The 13594-nt window shown below is 38.2% G+C and overlaps 1 protein-coding gene across 10 annotated transcripts in view; it reads right to left on the bottom strand.

Moving 5' to 3' along the window:
- LOC137237551 (uncharacterized) overlaps positions 1-13594 on the bottom strand; it is a 1245508-nt gene that overhangs the window by 45743 nt on the left and 1186171 nt on the right. The window lies entirely within an intron of this gene.

Raw genomic sequence — 13594 nt, 5'->3', positions numbered from 1 at the left:
TTTTTACTAGTAAAAAATACTACCAAATAATATTTTTCCGTTACATTTTTTTCTAGTTGCTATTCACAGACTTTTTTCGAAGGGACAATTTTCGTAGATTTATAGTTGTTAGACAGGGCGTATACGTAATTGATTTTGCCTAAAATATGCAAAAATTCCTTTTATGCAAAAATTCTTTTTATGCAAAAATATGCCATAAGTACGACGGGTTAGGTTAGGTTGAACGGGACATTAAATAAAGGCATAACCTAGACAGAATACATCTATAGAGCTAGCAGAATTGTTGTTTAGGAACAAACGGAAACCCCGCAATCAGGTACCAGGACTTGTGCTGTAGAATAAATCCGTTCACTTCGACCTAGTTTAATAGCCGTCTCCAGATCTGACAACTCTGCCACCCCTAGTAGGTGGAACTTTGAGCTTGTGAACGCAGGACATGAATACCGAACGTGCTCAACCACTTTATCCTGAACCTTGCACTTCCCAACACCTGCCTTTACTAACGAGCCCCAATTTTAATGCATGTACCGCCAGAATGCAGTGTCCAGCTGGTATGCCCATCTTGAGACTTAAGCTTTCTCTCTTTAGAGATATGAGCAATCTATTATCGTAGGATTTGGACATGAGCTCAGAAATTTTACAGCACCGCGCTTCTTTTCATGCTTTTTCTGCTTGATGGATCATATTCAAGACAAGACAGGAGGTCTTGATTTATTCCAAGCGGATTCGGATGTCTACCGTCGATTCATTGAGTGCAGCATCCCCCTTTGTCAACTCATCGGCCTTAAATTTAACTTTTAGAAATAGATATATGGTGCATCGTGAGCAAAGTATCTCCAATGCTTGTTAGCATTCTAGGATATATCTTGATAAAGAACTGTATGATATTATTGACACGACTGCAGCTTAAGCGCTTCCTTACTTATTTCTGAATCGACGCAGAACAGAAGAACCGACCCGTTAATTGCAACCATCGATATCTATGGTATGTTCTCTCATTCCGGCACCCGCACGCAAAGGATAAAGATATAAATTCCATACTGATTCCTATAGATTTCGTTTTTGTCATAACTAATCCCCAACTTCAAATGATTTTCTATTTAATCTTTCGCTACGCCAACTGTCATTGTGTGTATGACATGGCGTATACGTAACTTTTTGTATCATTGCACTGAAAGAACGCTTTCACGTATCAGTATGTCATATACATGTATATCGCGATTCATATACATTTACATGTACGTAATTGAGTAAAAACTCTTTGGAAAATAGGAGTAATTAGCGTCAAACAAAATAGTATAAAGTGTTGTAATATCACTCATTGAAAAATATTTTAAATATTTATGCCGCTTTATGTTTTTCTATCGCTAATTGCACTGAAAATGTACAACTTTAAATTTTTGTTACGACTGATATTCAGCTTTGAAATTTGTTTTTCAACAGAAAGGTACATATAAATATAATATGTGTGTATAAATATGATATGTTGCGTATCACAAAAGTTAGTAGCTTCATAAAATATATAACTTTTTTGTGCTATGGTTGTAACTTTTAAAATTTAAAAAAAATATAAAAATATTTGGCTGCTCACAATTCAATAACGTAAACAAACCTGCAAAGTAGACAGTTGACGTTGTAACATTAAATTGAATTTTGACATCTTTTATAGAGTGAAGAAGTTGGAGAAGTTAAAAAAGTGTAATTTTTTTATTTTATTATGAATGTTTTGTTAAAGAGATGCGAAAAGCCTCATTCAATACATCTCATAGGTTTTATAAATTGATTTCGAAAAGATATGCATATAAAAATTAATCTAACAAATAAGCCTGTACCTATAAGATATTCAAGCAAGCAAAAGAGAGGAAGCTAAATGAGGTTGTAAAAAATTTTTAAATAACGCAATAGCTCAAATATATGGAGTTTAAAAAGTCCAATCAAAAATTGTGCTAAAAAATATTTGTTACCTTGGACGTTGATGGGACTCATATTGAGCCGAATGTACCAATTTCGATTTTATTTTTATAATTTTATTATTGAATAATAAACAAGAAGTTAATCGTGTTATACGTAAATAAATTAATTAAAAAAAAAAATGTTTAAGTTAATCGGTTTTCTTGAAAACAATATTTACATTAAGTAATAACAAGTAAAGGTGTCTAAGTTCGGGTGTAACCGACCATTATATACTCAGCGTGAGCTTCAATTGCACATTTCATTTCAGATAAATTACTTTTCTACATAACACGAGGCACCGCCCGTTTAAAAACAATGTCTTTCCATTTCCTCTCACAATACAACTTGATAAGTGAAATATCATTCATTCAAAACTATTTTTTGCTAAGTTATAGCTTATTATTGTAGTCTACGACCCTTTTAAACCTTTTAGACTTGTTTTATATCCAAGTTGCCGTGTTCTTTAACCGATCCCGTCCATTTTTACTAGAAATATTTTCTGCTATAAGGAAAATATGTGTACCCAATTTTGTTACAATATGTAAATTTTTCTTCGAGTTATGGCTCCCGAAACTTTGAAAATTGCTCAGAAAAAAAGGGGTGGTGCCACGCCCATTTTTTCAAATTTAAGTGTTTTCCAATTTAATGTTATAAGTCAGTTTAGAAAGTAAAATTCTAATGACACAAAGCTCTTTTTCGCTAAGATAAAAAAAAAAAATAAATGTAAGGCGCGATAACCTCCGAAGAGATCTAAGGCCGAGCTTCTCTTCCAATTTGCGTCGTGCTCCTCTTGATTTTTCCCTACAAATTGGCCGGACGGGACCTACATGTTTTATGCCGACTCCGAACGGCATCTGCAAGGCAGATGAGTTTTCACTGAGAGCTTTTCATGGCAGAAATACAATCGGAGCGCTTGCCAGACACTGCCGAGGGGCGACCCCGCTTAGAAAAATTTTCTTCTAATTGAAAAATCTTATTTCTAAAATTTTGATGTTGCTTTGCCCGGGAGTTGAACCCAGGGCATACGGTGTGATAGGCGGAGCACGCTACCATCACACCACGGTGGCCGCCGCCTAAGATATAGCTTAATATTTTCGTCTTTTATATAAAAGCGGGCGTGGTATTTAACCGATCTCGCCCATTTTTTCTAGAAATATTTCCTGCTATAGGGAAAATCTGTGCACCCAATTTTATTACGATCCGTTCATTTTTCTTCGAGCTATGGCTCCCGAAAGATAGAAAATTGCTTAGTCGTAAAAGGAGGGGGGCCACGCCCATTTTTTAAAATTTAAAGTTTTTCCTATTTATTGTTATAAATCCACTTGGGATATGAAATACCATTGTTATAAAGCTCTTTTTTGCAAAGATATAGCCTATTTTATTCGTCCACGACCCTTTTAAAAATCTTTTATATAAAAGTGGGCGTGGTCCTTAACCGATTTCGTTGAGTTTTCTTCAAAGCATTCCTTGTAGTAAAGGCAACCTCTCTGCAAAATTTTTTTACGTAAAGTTTAACGGTTTTTGATTTATGATTAATAATATTTGTAAAATTGATCTTATCACAAGTGGGCGGTACCATGCCCGATTTAAAAAATGTTTTAAAATTTTTATCAAGAGTTTCAATATCAGTCCACATGTCAAATTTCAGCATTCTAGGTGTATCGTTTACTAAATAACCAAATTTTTGTGTTTTCCAAAATGTTATATATCTAAAAAGTGGGCGTGGTCGTCATCCGATTTCGCTCATTTTCAATACCAATCTATTCTGGGACCAGATGTACCAAATTTGGTGAAGTTATCTCAATATTTAATAAAGTTATGGTGTTAGCGGACAGACGGACGGACGGACGGACATGGCTCAATCAAATATTTTTTTGATACTGATGATTTTGATATATGGAAGTCTATATCTATCTCGATTCCTTTATACCTGTACAACCAACCGTTATCCAACCAAAGTTAATATACTCTGTGTGCAAAGCACGCTAAGTATAATAATACTAAAAGCTAAAAAATGATCAGGTAGGACCTAGGTACTTGTCATCAGACTCCTCATCAATTTAGGACGTTTATCAGACAATTAAATAAAAGCGTGGGACGCATCAAATTTCATAAGTCATAAGTAGGGCCAACTTAACCTTAATCAGGTTATGCTACGCCTCGAATTTTTAGAATTTTCACGGGCCCAATGATTTTATTTAATTGTCTGATCAACGCCCTAAATTGATAAGGATTGTTATGACTAGTACCTAGGACCTTCCCAATTATTTTCTAGCTTTTAGTATTATTATTACTTAATGTAAGTATTGTTTGCAATAAAACCGTTTAGCTTAAATATTTTTTTTAAACTTTTTTTCAAGTTTTTAGTCTGTACTTAATTGCCTATTATTTCTCATTCTATTTAGTTCATTTAGGGACTCATTATTAAAAGGACTCTTTCCTGACAATTTGTTACACATATCACATATTACAAATATGAGCCAAATCGGACCAAAAATACGATTTTTTGAAGTATTTCGATCCATGCGCCACCTAGCGGTGATTTTTTTCATATGTCGCTTTCTATCTATGTATGTAATATGTGTTCTAAATATGAGTCTAATCGGACCACAAATACGATTTTTTTTAATATCTCGATTCACCTGGCGCACCTACCGGATTTTTTTTCTTATTATTGCATTGTCATCGGGTTGTGAACTATATTTCAAGTTTAAAGATTTAGCTTATCGGGAAGTTACTTAAATTTTAATTACAAAATCCGTTCACAAAGGCTGCCCGGCCTGTCAAGTCAAGTTAAATAAAACCGTTTAAAAACAGAAATTACTTGGTAAAGAAAAATCTTCTGAGTCGTATAAAGTGGGAAAGCTCTGCTGCACCAGCAAAATGCGCCACGTATGTTCCTGGACATTGCCGGGACTTTCAACAAAGCCTAGAAATATAAAATCTTTGGCAGTCCCAACTACATATCGTCGGCAAACTATCACGTTTCGCGTGGAAGACTAAAACGTTTTCATTAGATTTCGACGCAAGAAGCTGAAATGTGTAAGTCTTCCGCACGAACAAGCAAACCGTGTTAGTCTTCCACTCGAACAAGTGAATGGTGTTAGTCTTTCACGCAAACAATCAACCGAGCTAGTCTTCCATGGGACCGTCAATATTTTGCTAAGCTGTAAAAAGATCATGTTGCAATGGGGTCTATGTGAGGCCACAGAATCTGTAAACAGAGGAATGCCGTATGGTGGGGTATTATGACAAATGCCGTAGACGCTAGTCATCAACCAAATGCTAAGACAGTTCGAAAGAGGACCATTCAAGCTCACGCGTATACAGATTATGTTTCAATAATCATAAAAGTATCAAACGCAAAAAATACAGGTCAAGATATTTAGGAGTAATATTAGATAGTAAGTTGCCACACACACTGTATGTAGAAGAGAAAGCGAAGGAAACCTCTGCGGCATTGTATGCATACAACAGGATGCTAAGATGCATGTGGGGCCTATTGTCCACGATCTTTAACTGGGTATTTACGACAATTGTGAAGCCCATGCTTTACTTTTAGGCTCGTACTAAAAAATTTGAGGGGGTGTGACGATTATCAATGATTAGAATAATGAAACACTAAAATCTACACTGATATCAGCATTGCATACCATTCGTTACAGCTCGCCTGCAGACCTGATTGCTAGGTATAAAGCGTTAACAGCTATAACAAGGCTAAAGGCTTCGGGGTAGCTTGAGTGTAGGTTTTATGGCCATAGGACTTTTGATTAATTAATACAAGGTGCGTAGAGAGTTCCGTTTTGAGAGCTTCTCTTCAAATTTGTTTTGCACCTACTCCGAACGGCATCGGAAAGGTAAGTGAGCTTTAACTGAAAAGCTTTTCATGATAGCCCGCTTAGAATACATCCTTTTTTAATTGAAAAAACCTGTTTCAAATGAACAAGAATATTGGCAGTTGTCAAACAAAACATAAGTCAAAAGTTTTTGTCTTGCTGTGCCTGGGACTTGAACCCAGGATCTTCGGTGTGGTAGGCGGATCACGCTATCACCACACCACGGTGGCCGACGGTCACTGCAGTATAGCATCATCCTATATAAGGTGAACAGACTACATGGTCCCGTGTCTGAATTTCGAAAGTGATCTTGGGGCAACAATCGTATCGGAGAGTTAGCGCAATGGCAGTTGGAGTAGCGGATAGTTAAAGAAAATTATTTGAAGGTGGAAATTAGTTGGAACAGCAACGAAATCAGAAGGCCTTGGTATGCAATTTACTGTCGTTATACTTTTTGGTTTGAAAGAGGGTTTGGCACAAAGTAATACTGTTCCTTTCTGTGAACGTGTGTCTCGGAAAATTTAGGAGTTTTTGGAGCAGTCAACTTACTGAAACCTTTTAAAATTCTTCTTGTAGGGATAATAGACTACTCAGAGGTTTTGCGACTTTTTTCTATGCTGATGACACTTTTTTGGATATTGATCTGTCATATTCTGGAAAAAGTACAGTAAGGTTGCTAGTCGTACCATCGCGGTAACCATTTGGTATGACGACCTTTAACCTTATAGGTCATTCAAGCCATACTTCCTGTAATGAAATTGAGGTTACCAAATTCCTGTCTGGCAACTAACATGATTCGTTAGGGGTAGGTGAGATTGATAATTGGGTTCGAAGAGCTTTAAATTGCACTGGAATCCTTTCAATCCCGATCCGTTTTCTCCTTATCTCCATAGATTATGCATAAACCATCGGTGCAGTAGCATATTGAACTACATAAAATTTAAGCCCCAAAAGTACTTTAACGTCTGATTTAGCTAGGAAACTTATTTCATTTTGGTTGGAAACTTGTCTCATTTTTACACAAACATAATAATACGGACCCTGAAACCTCACCATCATTAAGGCTGGCCTACAGCGAGTTCATTGCCGTCAGGATGGAATTTAGTGCATTAAAAGCCTCTTTATAAAGATCTTTTAACTCTCTAGTTGCCAGTATATTTAGAATATACTAGAAGACTAGGCATACGTTGTTGTGCCTTAAATTTTGTCTATCTGCATGCATTTTAATAAGCTTTTTCCGTCTAACTCTGTCCTCGCCCCTCTATACTTTTTCCTAATCTTTGTATTCACTCCTCCCTCCGTATTTTTCGCTTCATCTATCTCCGTCTTCGTCACATTCTATCTCCTTCTCAGTCTCCTTCTCCTTCTCTCTTTTCTCTTCTCTCAAGTTTTTCTCATTCTTCTTCATATTTTATTGCCAGTCCCAGAGGGTGGCATGTATTTTGTTCCAGTCCCATTCCCAGTCTCAGTCCCAGTCCCACTCCGAGTATCAGTCTCAGTCTCAGTCCCAGTCTAGTCCTAATCTCAGTCCCAGCCCGTCTCTGGCCTACTTCCCGGAAAAAAGCATCGTAAATACTAATATAGGCAAATTTATATACCAAATTTCAGGCAAATCGAATAGGACTTATGTAAATAGGTGTGTGGGTATTATTAATTCATGTCTTTATTTCGGCTTCGCATGCATATTTATCAGTTTTGCCAGGTTCATGCGATTAAATCGAATATCGCAATAAAAATTACTTTAAAGCTCTCAGCAACAGCTTTCATTTGATATCCATATTACACACACATCCTAGTGTTACCCTGATCCACGTTTTGGCTTGTACCTTGAGACACTAGTCACCAAAAGGTATGAAAACTACCTCTACTAAAGCACTCATCAACAGCTTTCATTTGTTATCCATATTCTATAAACATATTCCAGGGGTACCCGGGTCCACGTTTTGGCCTATATCTCGGGACCCTGTGCGTCGATCCTGAATTTTCTTTGCTGTAAACCTCACGGAGTTCGAGACCTTTCCAACGAATTCAAAACTGTGGAAATCGGTTCGTGCGTTCTGGAGTTATAGCGTCAGGAAGGAAAACCCGACTTATTTTTATTTTATAGATAGCCATTCAACGTTCTAAGAAACAAGCGTTTTAAATTAGTATCAGCTTGAAAAAAAAAATTGGTAAAGAAAAAAATTTAAATATGAGAACCAAACTAAGTTTTCAGTCATTTAAAAGTTTTTAAAATAGAACTTGGCTTACGAGAAAAGAAGAATAGAACATGAAATTTGCAGAATAATTTTCAGCCTAATATTGTCAAATAAGAGTACGTGATTGGCAAACCATAGCTGCATGCAGTGCAATAACAACAAAATATCATTGAGCACAAACAAATTATATACATATTTTCCAAGAAAATAACTAAATCCTATTGCACTCAGAAAACGCTGGTCTCTTCGTGCTAGATGCACTCATATAATTTGTGTGTATGCGCGTGGTAATGTGAAATGTGTCTCATAATATACTAGAAGTATATTATATAGTGTGTTGTTGTACCATCAGAGCACGAACGTGCTGAAAATTGTTAATTCGCTGAATTTGGTAATGGCACATCACGCAGGCAGGCATAGTAAAATTCACACGCTCACGCTCCAATTGAGTCGCACAGTATTTATGTACTTTTTATTGTGTGTATGAGTTTTAAGTTACATATATTCTAGTCTTTAGAAAGTGCGTGCCAAAATCACAAACTCGCAGCCCCATAGATATGTATGTATAGGTAGTCGCACAATAGAGAGTCAAGTATGTAACATTGCGGGGCGCAATCACATAGATTTAAGCTCACGCATATGCTTTGCGGGCAAAAAATCAGAGGCAGAAAGGTGTGTGTGTGTGGAGAGCTTGAGAAATAACTCCCGAAAACTTTACCGAGAAATTCGGAGACAGACGGAAGTTCTTAAACCGGGGCAAACTCTTGTAAGAACAAAAGAGGCGATTTTGTAACCGATGCCCGGAGAATATTGGGATTATGGAAGGAACACTTCTCTGCTCTCCTAAATGGAGACACTGATTTACAGCACAAGGGTTATGAACACGATCCTGCAAGCGATGATGATGGATTTAATGTCCACCCACACCATTTGTAACGAAGTCAGATTAGCAACAACCAGATTAAAAAAAAAAAAAAAAAAAAACAAGGGCGTTGATGGATTTCCTGCGGAGCTATTCAAATACGGCGGCGAGCATTTGCATCAACTTCTTGGCAAAATATGGTCTTGGTGTATGCCTGGCGATTGTAATCTAAGTGTTTTTCCCTGTCCACGAGAAGAAGGATCCCGCAAACTACGCTTATTATCGCGGAGTTCGGGTTTCTTATTGTCCCATGTAAGGTCACTGGGTTATAGAGTTTGTTTACATTCGTGTGTTTCGGTAATGTTGTAATTTTGGTAATTTTGAGTGGGAAATCGCGTTTTGATCGGTTTGAGTTTAGTGTTATTGGTTGCGCAATTTGATTGCCTATCGATTGATGTAATTGTGGTATTTGTAGGATATAAACTTGAAGAAGTATTTGAATTTTTCTGGTTTGTATGTACAGTTTGTGTGTTTGTGCATTTTAATTTTTCATACTCAGTTCTCCAGGCTATCGTAACTATTTTAAAGTTTCTGTGGAAACACTGTGCGCTGAAGATATTTTTAAAATATTTTTCAGCGCCTAGTGATACACTTTTTATATTTACTTTGAAGTACCTGTTGATTGAGTGTATCCAGTAATAGATTTGGGTGGCTAGATATTGATCCCATTTGGTGAGATATCTGGTTACTTGGATTTTTGTTATTTTGAAGTCCTTCTTTGTAGAAAGTTAAAAATTTGTGATCTCTTAAGTGGCAGAGTTCAACTTCAGCGCCTTTTAGCTTGCTTGTTCGGTTCAGTATAGTTTTCGCTTGGGTCCTTTGTGGCCTTTTGTGTGGTTTTTACCGCGCGCTTGCGAGCTGTACCCCCGTGGTTTTGCTTTGGCCGAGAAGTTTAGCTGCTGTCGTTCCTGCTCGTTTTTGGGTGAAGTTTTTATTTTGGGTTACTTTGCGGTCTTCTTATTAACGGATCCTTTGTTTATTACTGGTTTAACTCTTTCTTCTGGTTGAGTATCGCGCCTGTAGAAGTGATACGAAAGGTGGTGGGACTAGGAAGCGGTCTTTGGCTGCCAGGAGAGAGGCTATGAAGAAGCAGAAAGTTAAGGAGGAGTTTGAAAAGTTGGTAGTTTCTCCGGTGTCGAAGATAGAAGATGTCTTTGAGGATTCATTATCCGTTGGTAGCTATGGAAGTGGTATGATGTCTTCAGATGTTTTGGGGAATATGGTGGTAGGTGTCCCATCTGATGGGATTAAGGGTGTTGGTGGTTCTACCAAAATGGGTAATTTTGCTGTTGGTAATAAAGCAGTTGACCATGGGTGGGTTATTGCATAGAAGAAAATCACGAGTAAATTTAATGAGCGGGTTTTTGGTGCGAATGGTGTGGGTTTTGATTCCGCGAAGGGACTGATGGAGGTGTCCTCTGAGTATTAGACCCTCCTGATGACGGCTATTGTCGAGAATGCTCGTCTTCGCGGTCGTATTGAAGCGAGGGCATTGCGGGGTGGCTTGCTTGGTGGTGCATTTCCACTTGTCAGTGGATCTGTTTCTATTGATCCGTTGGTGGTGCCGCCTTCGGGTGGGTCTGTACCTGTGGCGACCACGCCTGTGGTACAAAAGTCGGTCAAAACATGGGCAGCGATTGTTAAAAGCGGGGATAAAGGTGTTTCTGCTAAAGAGGTTAATGATAAGGTATTGAAGGATGTTGCTCCGACTTTGGGTGTGAGGGTACATCAGGTTAAGGCGGTAAAATCGGGTGCAGTGGTGACTCGAGTTACCTCTGAGAAAGAGAGGGATGTTATCTTGAATAACAAGAAGTTTAACGAGATTGAGTTGGAGATGACTGAGAGTAAGAAACCGGCAACTAAGATTGTGGTTCGGGGGGTTCATTCGGAGATTTCTCCTGATGATTTCATGGAGGATCTTTTTCGGATGAAACTTGAGAGGAACAATCCTGGATGCTCAAAGTCGGAGTTTCGTCTAGTGAGTAAACCTTGGATGAGTGCTCCGAGTGTTGCATTTCGTGTGGTTTTGGAGGGTCCGGACGATTTGATGTCCTCCCTCTTGAATGCGCAGCGCTGTTACATTAAGTGGTTCTTATTCTGGGTGCGTTCTTATACGCGAACTTTTGGCTGCTCCAGGTGTTTCGAGTTTTGACCACCAGATTACTGAATGCCGATATGAACAGAGTGTCTGCCGAAAGTGCGGGGAAGGGGGCATCAGTTGGCTAGTTGCAAAAACGAAGTTTGTTGTCGCAACTGTAAATTCAGTGGCAAGGATGCGAAATATTTGATGTTATCAGAAGCGTATCCAACGTATGCTGCCGTTGTTGCCCGTGCACTTGCCATACATTAATGGGTTTAGTTCCCAATTAAATTGTCAGGGAGCGTTGTGTGTGTGGAGCTTTGAGTGAAAGTTGGGTGTATGTTTTGTATGAATGTCCGGAGTACTCAGATCTTAGAGTTTTGAATAATTTTGGGATTGAAATTTGTAGTAATGTTTTTAATGTAAGTGGAGATTTATCCAATAATCGGTCGGTTAGGTTATTGAATGCGTTTATAGTTGAAGTTTTTAGACGGTGTCGCAATTTGGTGTCTAGTGGTGGTGGATAGTGTGAATGGATGTGTGTATGTGGCTCCAACCCCATCTTTTTTCTTTTTGTTGTTTTTATTTTTTCCTGCCGCCGTCCGGAGTAGGTGGATGCTCAACCGGTGGTACAGTGGTACCACGGGGAACAGATAGCCCTCGGAGCTTGCTCAGTTTCTGTTCATTGCGGTAGGTCCCTTTGGGAGCATCGCGGTTGTTGTGGTTTGATATCCAAATGCGGTAAGAGTTGGTCAGCTCGAATGTGGAGTTGCATAGCAACCGGGTGCCATCACCCATAGATTGGAAGAGGTGTTAGATAGGCCTCCAAGCCCACCAAGGTGATGGTGTGTCCACTAACATCATCAATTGGGAAGTTAGCGATTCTTTGGTGGACGTTTGTTCATGGATGCACCGTGAGGTTAGGCCAACAATGGCAGGTACTTACGTTAAACCTTGTACTTCTGTCGCATGTAAGGTACTGGTTGCATATTGGACCTCACCGTGAACCGACTGTTGTTTCTATGAGCCAAATCTTTGAAATAAACGTCGGAAAAACATTCGCATGCAAAATCTCTTTTTATTTTAAATCTGCGTTTTACAGCAAAAAAAAAAAAACAATTGCCTTTATACCGTAATATCTGAATTTGGTTCCCTGCAAAACTGGTATGGCTGTGCAATATGACATTGAGCAACACCATTAACTCAGTCAAAATTGGGACGGATCTCTACTAGCCGTTAGCTTAAAAAAGCAGGTTTAGACAGTGTGATCCCCCACTTTTGCTTATCATCAAATAAAGCGTGATTTTATTTAATTGTCCGATCAACGCCCTAGATTGATAAGGAGTGTGATGACTAGTACCTAGGACCTACCTAATTATTTTCTAGCTTTTCGTATTATTATTATTTCATGTAAGTATTGTTTTCAATAAAACCGTTTAACTTAAACATTTTTTTTAATTATTTTATTTTCAAGTTTTTAGTCTTTATTTAATTGCCTATTATTTCTCATTGTATTTAGTTCATTTATTGACTCATTATTACAAGGACTCTATCCTAACAATTTTTTACAACCTAAGTCCTCAATACATAATCCTTCCAAAGACTTTACTCGACTATGCGCCACGATTGCTTGTCCCTCCTCCAATTCCAAAATATTTTGATGTCACTTCTACTGGACTGTGTGCAATATTTGTTCCAAATATGAGCCAAATCGGGCATCATAGGTCGCTTTCTATTCATGTATGTATTATGTGTTCCAAATATGGACCAAATCAAATCGGACCACAAATACGATTTTTGTGAATATCTCGATCCTTGCGCCACCTAGCGGCGATTTTTTTTGATAGGTCGCTTTCTATTCTTGTATGTATTATATGCTCCAGGCATGAGCCAAGTCGGACCACAAATACGATTTTTGTGAATATCTCGATCCTTGCGCCACCTAGCGGCAATTTTTTTCATAAGTCGCTTTTTATTCTTGCATGTATTATGTGTTCCAAATATGAGCCAAATCGGACCACAAATACGATTTTTGTGAATATCTCGATCCATGCGCCACCTAGCGGCGATTTTTTTTTCAGAAGGCAGATTTCTATTCTTGCATGTATCATGTGTTCCAAATATGAGCGAAATCGGACCACAAATACGATTTTTGTGAATATCTCGATCCTTGCGCCACCTAGCGGCGTTTTTTTTCACAGGTCGATTTCTATTCTTGCATGTATTATGTGTTCCAAATATAAGCTAAATCGGACCACAAATGCGAATTTTGCGAATATCTAGATCCTTGCGCCACCTAGCGGCGATTTTTTTCTTATTATTGCATTGTCATCGGGTTCTGAACTATATTCCAAGTTTCAAGCTTGTAGCTTATCGGGAAGTTACTTAAATTTCAATTACAAGATTCGCTCACAACGGCCGTGCATGCGGCCGTGCAGCCTGTCAACTCAAGCTAAATAAAGCCGTTTAAAAAGGAATCGGTTTGAGAAATAACTCAGTTTGAAATAAGAGCCGAGTTTCGTACCGGTTTTAAAAAATCAACCAGTTTCAAAAATAACACGGTTTGAACTAAGAATAATGTAGCCGGCTTAAAAAAATCAATCGG

This window comes from Eurosta solidaginis, chromosome 1 (genome assembly GCF_040869045.1).
Source record: "Eurosta solidaginis isolate ZX-2024a chromosome 1, ASM4086904v1, whole genome shotgun sequence".
Classification (NCBI taxonomy): Eukaryota; Metazoa; Arthropoda; class Insecta; order Diptera; family Tephritidae; genus Eurosta; species Eurosta solidaginis.
Note: the sequence above shows the minus strand (reverse complement) of the source record. Positions and strands in the feature narration are given on the sequence as shown.